We start from the raw sequence: 11,569 nt of genomic DNA, 5'->3' as shown, positions 1-11,569 counted from the left end.
ATCATACTGTTCACAATAAATGACCCCTTTCCGATATGAGATAGCCACAATCATTTTCACAACTCTACCCCCGGAGCCCACATGCGAACCCTTGGCAGTGCACGAGAGTCCTTCATTCCGTTTACGCCAAACTTTCCCCTGAGGTGTTCTTGCATCGTCCAACGGATTGGTTTTGTGATAAAAACTGACCCCATCCAGGTAAAAACAAATGCCATTTTGGAAAAAGTCTTCCGGGTAGGTCCTTTTAACCGTACGAGCAAATTGACGACGTTCACTGTAATCTTTGTCCGTTAAGATACCTTTTTTTCGAGCCTCCATGAAGCGATATCCCATCCGCTTTAACGTACGATTTACTGTCCACGAAGATACGTGATGTAACCCTGATTCAGCTCTTATTCAGTGGCATGAAAAATTCCCTTCTTGCTTGCGCAGCTTGTTGATATTTCGTTCAATAACCCTTTCCTCTCGTCCAGTTATTGCACGAGGCCTCCCGCGTGTCCCGCGTGACTGTCTGTTCTTGTCGCAAGTGTTTGTGTTTAAACAGCGATAAACGGACGCCCGAGATATACCACAGAGATGTACTATTTCACGCACAGTTAAATCGCTTTGCAAACGAAGACATCTCACATACGCTTTCGTCTGTGCATCTATATGTCCGCGATAAACCATTTTCTTTTACACAACGGAAGAAAACAAGAAACTCCGTAACGTCACAAAGAGCGAATTGACAATGCCACGAATTCGAACGGCCTATTTAGCGCACTTCCACCCCAATTAGAACCCTAAAATGTCCAGTGATGTACTAAATAGATGTTGCATTTTCCAAATTTAGGTCAACATCATTTGTACGTTCCTCCACATCCGAGAAAAGGGCCTGGATGTTCACCCCTAACTCAGACAACTAGTTGCAAAAAGACTTGAGACACTGTAACATATTTGGCCTTAAATGAAGTTGCCGTGATCACGTGCTTTCCATTCCCCCTCCCCCCCTTATCAATGTTGTTAGCAATGCAAGATGACGCTCAAAATTTGGAGGAACAACTTTGTATGGAGGGGAGGGAGGGGGGTACTGTCATGTCTCACAGATTTATGAGCGGCAGCAATTTGAAGTGGTAAAGGGCGATTTTTGGTTGGAGTGTCTCACTATTTTTGCAACTGGTTGTCTGAGCGCTTTGACGCTGTATGAGCATTCTCTTAGTTTCTGGATCGCTTTGGGAAGTGGTCTACGTTTGGCTATTTGTGAGGGGTTTTGGCAAAATTGGGTTTTATTGGTGGATGTTTCATGGATTACAAATGGCAGAGGAAGAAAGGTAATTTTGGGTTATTTTTGGAATGACGTCATAGCCGCAATTTTCATTGTTTTCAGTTAGCAAGTCAGAAAATATGCCTAAGTTTGGAAATAAAGAAGTGATATAAGGCCATTTTCGCTTGTGCGGTCTGTAAGGACGTGATTCAAAGTTATTTACTGAGCATTAACGTCAAACAAGTTTATTTACGTGCATAGGTTGTGCCAAAACCGTCATTAGATTTCGGAGATAAGCGTTTGTTGACGTTCTTGTTAGGGACATAAACACACGTTCTATTGTGATCGCGTGCCGTTTTAAGGGGAAAACCAGTTGCTTAGAAATGAGTCTTGAAAATTAGACCTTTGTGAATATACATTGTGATACACGCTTATTTCAGCAAATTGCTTTAAGCTAGTTACATTTTTCAGGACGTGTTTGCATTGCAATTACGACAGGTGAAACTTACACGTTCGTAAATTAAAGTGCGGCGAACGCGAGTTTGCCACTTACATGGTTATTTGCTACTCTCTGAACTTGTTTGCAATGGAATTTCTCAAAGAGTATGGCAACAGTGACTCGGACACCACGGATACAGAAAATAGTACAGACGCTGGAGGAAAAGCTAGCAACACGGGTGCATCAGAGAGAGTTATGAATGCGAGAGCTGTTCGGCAAGTGTATTTAATCACCTACAGCCACGCCGATTTAGAAAAGTTTCCCAGCAGATATTCTTTCGCGGAAGCTGTTGTCCGTTCTTTTAACAGTTTTAACACAAAAGTTGAACACTGGGTTTGTTGCAAGGAAGCTCACGAAACAACAGGATACCACTATCATATGGCTATTAAGCTCGAGCGCTGTAAAAGGTGGTTATCGTCTAAGAGGTTCCTTCAACAAAATTACGGGATTTCCGTACACTTTTCAGATGTACATCACAACTATTATAGTGCTTGGCAATACACCACTAAAGAGGACAAATATGTGTTGGAAAGTGACAGTCATCCAGACTTATCGGATTTTAAAGCACCAAAGACTGAAACTGCCTCCATTTGCAGAAAAAAAAGCGTTGAACACTGTGAGGAAGATGAACAACCTAATGATTCGGAGGACGCAGATGACAGTCCGTTTGATGAATATGCTAGCGGCCCGTCTAAAGGTAAAAAAGGGAAGAAACGCATGTCTTCATTTGAGTTATCAGAAATAATCGTTACAAAGGGGATGAAAACTCGAACAGAACTTTTGGCGTATGCTAATAAACAAAAGTCAGAGGGGAAAAATGACATAGCAGAGTTTATTGTTAACAGAGGACCCCGCGTAGTCTCAGAGGTTTTGACAACTGCATGGGAAATGAGGAGCGCTCAAGAAAAGCTCGATAGATCTAAGAAATCTCGTCTTGAAATTCTCGAAGAAGCGGCACAAGGAGAATGCGTGTCTGGTTGTAATGGACAATGGCTTACTTGTGCATGTGAGGTACTAGAACAAAATGGTATTCGTAAGGACACTTTTACAAACGCTATAAAAGAACTACTGGAGAGAGGCCGTAGCAAATTTAGAAATGTCATGATCTGCGGACCTGCGAATTCGGCCAAAACATTTCTACTTAACCCTCTCACAAGTGTCTACAGAACTTTTTGTAATCCTGCTTCGACTTCTTTTGCGTGGGTTGGAGCCGAAGAGGCAGAATGTATTTCCTTAAACGATTTTCGCTGGTCACAACAGATCATTCAGTGGCATGATTTCCTCCTTATGCTGGAAGGACAGTTGGTGCATCTTCCGGCGCCTAAAACGCATTATGCCAGGGACATTGTTTTTGAAAAAGACACTCCTATTTTTTGTACGGGGAAACAGCCTTTCGTTTATATTAAAAACGGTGTTATCGATCAGTGGGAGACGGACATGATGTCTGTTAGGTGGAAGATCTTTCATTTCAATGTACAGATACAGCAGGATGTTCAAAAGGAGATCCCAAAGTGCTCTAAATGCTTTGCCACGTTTGTGTTGCGGTGATTGAAAAGTCTTTCGGACTTAAATTTCCTAAAGTGAACTGTTTGCTAAGTAGGCTCGAATTTTGCAGTGACGGTCTACACGGTCTACCATAGCGAATGACTTAAAAATAGATAACATATCATATTTCTTACTGTAGTGATGGTAGACCGTGTTGTGATGGTAGACCGTCATAAAATGATACATAACACATGGAATGCTTTCACCCCTGACTGTATTTTATCGTTGGCCATTTATAACTATTTAGGATTGACTACAAATGACATTAGTGCAAGTGTTTTGGTTTTATTGTGATCTTGCAAAAGTCACGCATTCTCGACGTGACATAACCAAATAGTGTGACATTGTTTTCCCTCAGTCACAAAATAAAGCAAAGACTTGTGTTTAATACTTTGTGGCCTCATTCTCCCCTAGACAATTTTTTCTTTAGTATTTAGTACGGCCGCCTCTGCTGTTTAGAACTAAATCTAATCGCTTATACATTGACCCGATAGTATTGTCAATAATTTCTCTTCGCACCGAGTATAGCGTACTTTTCACTCGTTGTGCAAACTCTTGAAATGACTCAGATGTCAGATGTGATGTTATCGCTTGTCTCCTTAACTCACGCTTTACTACATTAAAAACATTCTCGATAGGATTTAAATCGCCACTGCGCTTAGGAATAGCAAATAATTTGCCCCCAACGTCTTTGACAGTTCGTCGTGCCTTTGCACAATTCAAAATAGGACAATTATCATGCACAAATAACTTAGAACCTTGTTTACCGCTCTTTGTAAACATTTTCGGAAAATTTCTACGCACAAATGCAGAGAAGTAATCCCCATCCAGTTTATCATACTGTTCACAATAAATGACCCCTTTCCGATATGAGATAGCCACAATCATTTTCACAACTCTACCCCCGGAGCCCACATGCGAACCCTTGGCAGTGCACGAGAGTCCTTCATTCCGTTTACGCCAAACTTTCCCCTGAGGTGTTCTTGCATCGTCCAACGGATTGGTTTTGTGATAAAAACTGACCCCATCCAGGTAAAAACAAATGCCATTTTGGAAAAAGTCTTCCGGGTAGGTCCTTTTAACCGTACGAGCAAATTGACGACGTTCACTGTAATCTTTGTCCGTTAAGATACCTTTTTTTCGAGCCTCCATGAAGCGATATCCCATCCGCTTTAACGTACGATTTACTGTCCACGAAGATACGTGATGTAACCCTGATTCAGCTCTTATTCGGTGGCATGAAAAGTTCCCTTTTTGCTTGCGCAGCTTGTTGATATTTCGTTCAATAACCCTTTCCTCTCGTCCAGTTATTGCACGAGGCCTCCCGCGTGTCCCGCGTGACTGTCTGTTCTTGTCGCAAGTGTTTGTGTTTAAACAGTGATAAACGGACGCCCGAGATATACCACAGAGATGTACTATTTCACGCACAGTTAAATCGCTTTGCAAACGAAGACATCTCACATACGCTTTCGTCTGTGCATCTATATGTCCGCGATAAACCATTTTCTTTTACACAACGGAAGAAAACAAGAAACTCCGTAACGTCACAAAGAGCGAATTGACAATGCCACGAATTCGAACGGCCTATTTAGCGCACTTCCACCCCAATTAGAACCCTAAAATGTCCAGTGATGTACTAAATAGATGTTGCATTTTCCAAATTTAGGTCAACATCATTTGTACGTTCCTCCACATTCGAGAAAAGGGCCTGGATGTTCACCCCTAACTCAGACAACTAGTTGCAAAAAGACTTGAGACACTGTAACATATTTGGCCTTAAATGAAGTTGCCGTGATCACGTGCTTTCCATTCCCCCTTCCCCCCTTATCAATGTTGTTAGCAATGCAAGATGACGCTCAAAATTTGGAGGAACAACTTTGTATGGAGGGGAGGGAGGGGGGTACTGTCATGTCTCACAGATTTATGAGCGGCAGCAATTTGAAGTGGTAAAGGGCGATTTTTGGTTGGAGTGTCTCACTATTTTTGCAACTGGTTGTCTGAGCGCTTTGACGCTGTATGAGCATTCTGTTAGTTTCTGGATCGCTTTGGGAAGTGGTCTACGTTTGGCTATTTGTGAGGGGTTTTGGCAAAATTGGGTTTTATTGGTGGATGTTTCATGGATTACAAATGGCAGAGGAAGAAAGGTAATTTTGGGTTATTTTTGGAATGACGTCATAGCCGCAATTTTCATTGTTTTCAGTTAGCAAGTCAGAAAATATGCCTAAGTTTGGAAATAAAGAAGTGATATAAGGCCATTTTCGCTTGTGCGGTCTGTAAGGACGTGATTCAAAGTTATTTACTGAGCATTAACGTCAAACAAGTTTATTTACGTGCATAGGTTGCGCCAAAACCGTCATTAGATTTCGGAGATAAGCGTTTGTTGACGTTCTTGTTAGGGACATAAACACACGTTCTATTGTGATCGCGTGCCGTTTTAAGGGGAAAACCAGTTGCTTAGAAATGAGTCTTGAAAATTAGACCTTTGTGAATATACATTGTGATACACGCTTATTTCAGCAAATTGCTTTAAGCTAGTTACATTTTTCAGGACGTGTTTGCATTGCAATTACGACAGGTGAAACTTACACGTTCGTAAATTAAAGTGCGGCGAACGCGAGTTTGCCACTTACATGGTTATTTGCTACTCTCTGAACTTGTTTGCAATGGAATTTCTCAAAGAGTATGGCAACAGTGACTCAGACACCACGGATACAGAAAATAGTACAGACGCTGGAGGAAAAGCTAGCAACACGGGTGCATCAGAGAGAGTTATGAATGCGAGAGCTGTTCGGCAAGTGTATTTAATCACCTACAGCCACGCCGATTTAGAAAAGTTTCCCAGCAGATATTCTTTCGCGGAAGCTGTTGTCCGTTCTTTTAACAGTTTTAACACAAAAGTTGAACACTGGGTTTGTTGCAAGGAAGCTCACGAAACAACAGGATACCACTATCATATGGCTATTAAGCTCGAGCGCTGTAAAAGGTGGTTATCGTCTAAGAGGTTCCTTCAACAAAATTACGGGATTTCCGTACACTTTTCAGATGTACATCACAACTATTATAGTGCTTGGCAATACACCACTAAAGAGGACAAATATGTGTTGGAAAGTGACAGTCATCCAGACTTATCGGATTTTAAAGCACCAAAGACTGAAACTGCCTCCATTTGCAGAAAAAAAAAGCGTTGAACACTGTGAGGAAGATGAACAACCTAATGATTCGGAGGACGCAGATGACAGTCCGTTTGATGAATATGCTAGCGGCCCGTCTAAAGGTAAAAAAACGGAAGAAACGCATGTCTTCATTTGAGTTATCAGAAATAATCGTTACAAAGGGGATGAAAACTCGAACAGAACTTTTGGCGTATGCTAATAAACAAAAGTCAGAGGGGAAAAATGACATAGCAGAGTTTATTGTTAACAGAGGACCCCGCGTAGTCTCAGAGGTTTTGACAACTGCATGGGAAATGAGGAGCGCTCAAGAAAAGCTCGATAGATCTAAGAAATCTCGTCTTGAAATTCTCGAAGAAGCGGCACAAGGAGAATGCGTGTCTGGTTGTAATGGACAATGGCTTACTTGTGCATGTGAGGTACTAGAACAAAATGGTATTCGTAAGGACACTTTTACAAACGCTATAAAAGAACTACTGGAGAGAGGCCGTAGCAAATTTAGAAATGTCATGATCTGCGGACCTGCGAATTCGGCCAAAACATTTCTACTTAACCCTCTCACAAGTGTCTACAGAACTTTTTGTAATCCTGCTTCGACTTCTTTTGCGTGGGTTGGAGCCGAAGAGGCAGAATGTATTTCCTTAAACGATTTTCGCTGGTCACAACAGATCATTCAGTGGCATGATTTCCTCCTTATGCTGGAAGGACAGTTGGTGCATCTTCCGGCGCCTAAAACGCATTATGCCAGGGACATTGTTTTTGAAAAAGACACTCCTATTTTTTGTACGGGGAAACAGCCTTTCGTTTATATTAAAAACGGTGTTATCGATCAGCGGGAGACGGACATGATGTCTGTTAGGTGGAAGATCTTTCATTTCAATGTACAGATACAGCAGGATGTTCAAAAGGAGATCCCAAAGTGCTCTAAATGCTTTGCCACGTTTGTGTTGCGGTGATTGAAAAGTCTTTCGGACTTAAATTTCCTAAAGTGAACTGTTTGCTAAGTAGGCTCGAATTTTGCAGTGACGGTCTACACGGTCTACCATAGCGAATGACTTAAAAATAGATAACATATCATATTTCTTACTGTAGTGATGGTAGACCGTGTTGTGATGGTAGACCGTCATAAAATGATACATAACACATGGAATGCTTTCACCCCTGACTGTATTTTATCGTTGGCCATTTATAACTATTTAGGATTGACTACAAATGACATTAGTGCAAGTGTTTTGGTTTTATTGTGATCTTGCAAAAGTCACGCATTCTCGACGTGACATAACCAAATAGTGTGACATTGTTTTCCCTCAGTCACAAAATAAAGCAAAGACTTGTGTTTAATACTTTGTGCCTCATTCTCCCCTAGACAATTTTTTCTTTAGTATTTAGTACGGCCGCCTCTACTGTTTAGAACTAAATCTAATCGCTTATACATTGACCCGATAGTATTGTCAATAATTTCTCTTCGCACCGAGTATAGCGTACTTTTCACTCGTTGTGCAAACTCTTGAAATGACTCAGATGTCAGATGTGATGTTATCGCTTGTCTCCTTAACTCACGCTTTACTACATTAAAAACATTCTCGATAGGATTTAAATCGCCACTGCGCTTAGGAATAGCAAATAATTTGCCCCCAACGTCTTTGACAGCTCGTCGTGCCTTTGCACAATTCAAAATAGGACAATTATCATGCACAAATAACTTAGAACCTTGTTTACCGCTCTTTGTAAACATTTTCGGAAAATTTCTACGCACAAATGCAGAGAAGTAATCCCCATCCAGTTTATCATACTGTTCACAATAAATGACCCCTTTCCGATATGAGATAGCCACAATCATTTTCACAACTCTACCCCCGGAGCCCACATGCGAACCCTTGGCAGTGCACGAGAGTCCTTCATTCCGTTTACGCCAAACTTTCCCCTGAGGTGTTCTTGCATCGTCCAACGGATTGGTCTTGTGATAAAAACTGACCCCATCCAGGTAAAAACAAATGCCATTTTGGAAAAAGTCTTCCGGGTAGGTCCTTTTAACCGTACGAGCAAATTGACGACGTTCACTGTAATCTTTGTCCGTTAAGATACCTTTTTTTCGAGCCTCCATGAAGCGATATCCCATCCGCTTTAACGTACGATTTACTGTCCACGAAGATACGTGATGTAACCCTGATTCAGCTCTTATTCGGTGGCATGAAAAATTCCCTTCTTGCTTGCGCAGCTTGTTGATATTTCGTTCAATAACCCTTTCCTCTCGTCCAGTTATTGCACGAGGCCTCCCGCGTGTCCCGCGTGACTGTCTGTTCTTGTCGCAAGTGTTTGTGTTTAAACAGCGATAAACGGACGCCCGAGATATACCACAGAGATGTACTATTTCACGCACAGTTAAATCGCTTTGCAAACGAAGACATCTCACATACGCTTTCGTCTGTGCATCTATATGTCCGCGATAAACCATTTTCTTTTACACAACGGAGGAAAACAAGAAACTCCGTAACGTCACAAAGAGCGAATTGACAATGCCACGAATTCGAACGGCCTATTTAGCGCACTTCCACCCCAATTAGAACCCTAAAATGTCCAGTGATGTACTAAATAGATGTTGCATTTTCCAAATTTAGGTCAACATCATTTGTACGTTCCTCCACATCCGAGAAAAGGGCATGGATGTTCACCCCTAACTCAGACAACTAGTTGCAAAAAGACTTGAGACACTGTAACATATTTGGCCTTAAATGAAGTTGCCGTGATCACGTGCTTTCCATTCCCCCTCCCCCCCTTATCAATGTTGTTAGCAATGCAAGATGACGCTCAAAATTTGGAGGAACAACTTTGTATGGAGGGGAGGGAGGAGGGTACTGTCATGTCTCACAGATTTATGAGCGGCAGCAATTTGAAGTGGTAAAGGGCGATTTTTGGTTGGAGTGTCTCACTATTTTTGCAACTGGTTGTCTGAGCGCTTTGACGCTGTTTGAGCATTCTGTTAGTTTCTGGATCGCTTTGGGAAGTGGTCTACGTTTGGCTATTTGTGAGGGGTTTTGGCAAAATTGGGTTTTATTGGTGGATGTTTCATGGATTACAAATGGCAGAGGAAGAAAGGTAATTTTGGGTTATTTTTGGAATGACGTCATAGCCGCAATTTTCATTGTTTTCAGTTAGCAAGTCAGAAAATATGCCTAAGTTTGGAAATAAAGAAGTGATATAAGGCCATTTTCGCTTGTGCGGTCTGTAAGGACGTGATTCAAAGTTATTTACTGAGCATTAACGTCAAACAAGTTTATTTACGTGCATAGGTTGCGCCAAAACCGTCATTAGATTTCGGAGATAAGCGTTTGTTGACGTTCTTGTTAGGGACATAAACACACGTTCTATTGTGATCGCGTGCCGTTTTAAGGGGAAAACCAGTTGCTTAGAAATGAGTCTTGAAATTAGACCTTTGTGAATATACATTGTGATACACGCTTATTTCAGCAAATTGCTTTAAGCTAGTTACATTTTTCAGGACGTGTTTGCATTGCAATTACGACAGGTGAAACTTACACGTTCGTAAATTAAAGTGCGGCGAACGCGAGTTTGCCACTTACATGGTTATTTGCTACTCTCTGAACTTGTTTGCAATGGAATTTCTCAAAGAGTATGGCAACAGTGACTCGGACACCACGGATACAGAAAATAGTACAGACGCTGGAGGAAAAGCTAGCAACACGGGTGCATCAGAGAGAGTTATGAATGCGAGAGCTGTTCGGCAAGTGTATTTAATCAGCTACAGCCACGCCGATTTAGAAAAGTTTCCCAGCAGATATTCTTTCGCGGAAGCTGTTGTCCGTTCTTTTAACAGTTTTAACACAAAAGTTGAACACTGGGTTTGTTGCAAGGAAGCTCACAAAACAACAGGATACCACTATCATATGGCTATTAAGCTCGAGCGCTGTAAAAGGTGGTTATCGTCTAAGAGGTTCCTTCAACAAAATTACGGGATTTCCGTACACTTTTCAGATGTACATCACAACTATTATAGTGCTTGGCAATACACCACTAAAGAGGACAAATATGTGTTGGAAAGTGACAGTCATCCAGACTTATCGGATTTTAAAGCACCAAAGACTGAAACTGCCTCCATTTGCGGAAAAAAAAGCGTTGAACACTGTGAGGAAGATGAACAACCTAATGATTCGGAGGACGCAGATGACAGTCCGTTTGATGAATATGCTAGCGGCCCGTCTAAAGGTAAAAAAAACGGAAGAAACGCATGTCTTCATTTGAGTTATCAGAAATAATCGTTACAAAGGGGATGAAAACTCGAACAGAACTTTTGGCGTATGCTAATAAACAAAAGTCAGAGGGGAAAAATGACATAGCAGAGTTTATTGTTAACAGAGGACCCCGCGTAGTCTCAGAGGTTTTGACAACTGCATGGGAAATGAGGAGCGCTCAAGAAAAGCTCGATAGATCTAAGAAATCTCGTCTTGAAATTCTCGAAGAAGCGGCACAAGGAGAATGCGTGTCTGGTTGTAATGGACAATGGCTTACTTGTGCATGTGAGGTACTAGAACAAAATGGTATTCGTAAGGACACTTTTACAAACGCTATAAAAGAACTACTGGAGAGAGGCCGTAGCAAATTTAGAAATGTCATGATCTGCGGACCTGCGAATTCGGCCAAAACATTTCTACTTAACCCTCTCACAAGTGTCTACAGAACTTTTTGTAATCCTGCTTCGACTTCTTTTGCGTGGGTTGGAGCCGAAGAGGCAGAATGTATTTCCTTAAACGATTTTCGCTGGTCACAACAGATCATTCAGTGGCATTATTTCCTCCTTATGCTGGAAGGACAGTTGGTGCATCTTCCGGCGCCTAAAACGCATTATGCCAGGGACATTGTTTTTGAAAAAGACACTCCTATTTTTTGTACGGGGAAACAGCCTTTCGTTTATATTAAAAACGGTGTTATCGATCAGCGGGAGACGGACATGATGTCTGTTAGGTGGAAGATCTTTCATTTCAATGTACAGATACAGCAGGATGTTCAAAAGGAGATCCCAAAGTGCTCTAAATGCTTTGCCACGTTTGTGTTGCGGTGATTGAAAAGTCTTTCGGACTTAAATTTCCTAAAGTG

The sequence above is a fragment of the Pavona decussata genome, unplaced genomic scaffold (assembly GCF_977016875.1).
Source record: "Pavona decussata unplaced genomic scaffold, jaPavDecu1.1 SCAFFOLD_268, whole genome shotgun sequence".
Lineage (NCBI taxonomy): Eukaryota > Metazoa > Cnidaria > Anthozoa > Scleractinia > Agariciidae > Pavona > Pavona decussata.
Note: the sequence above shows the minus strand (reverse complement) of the source record.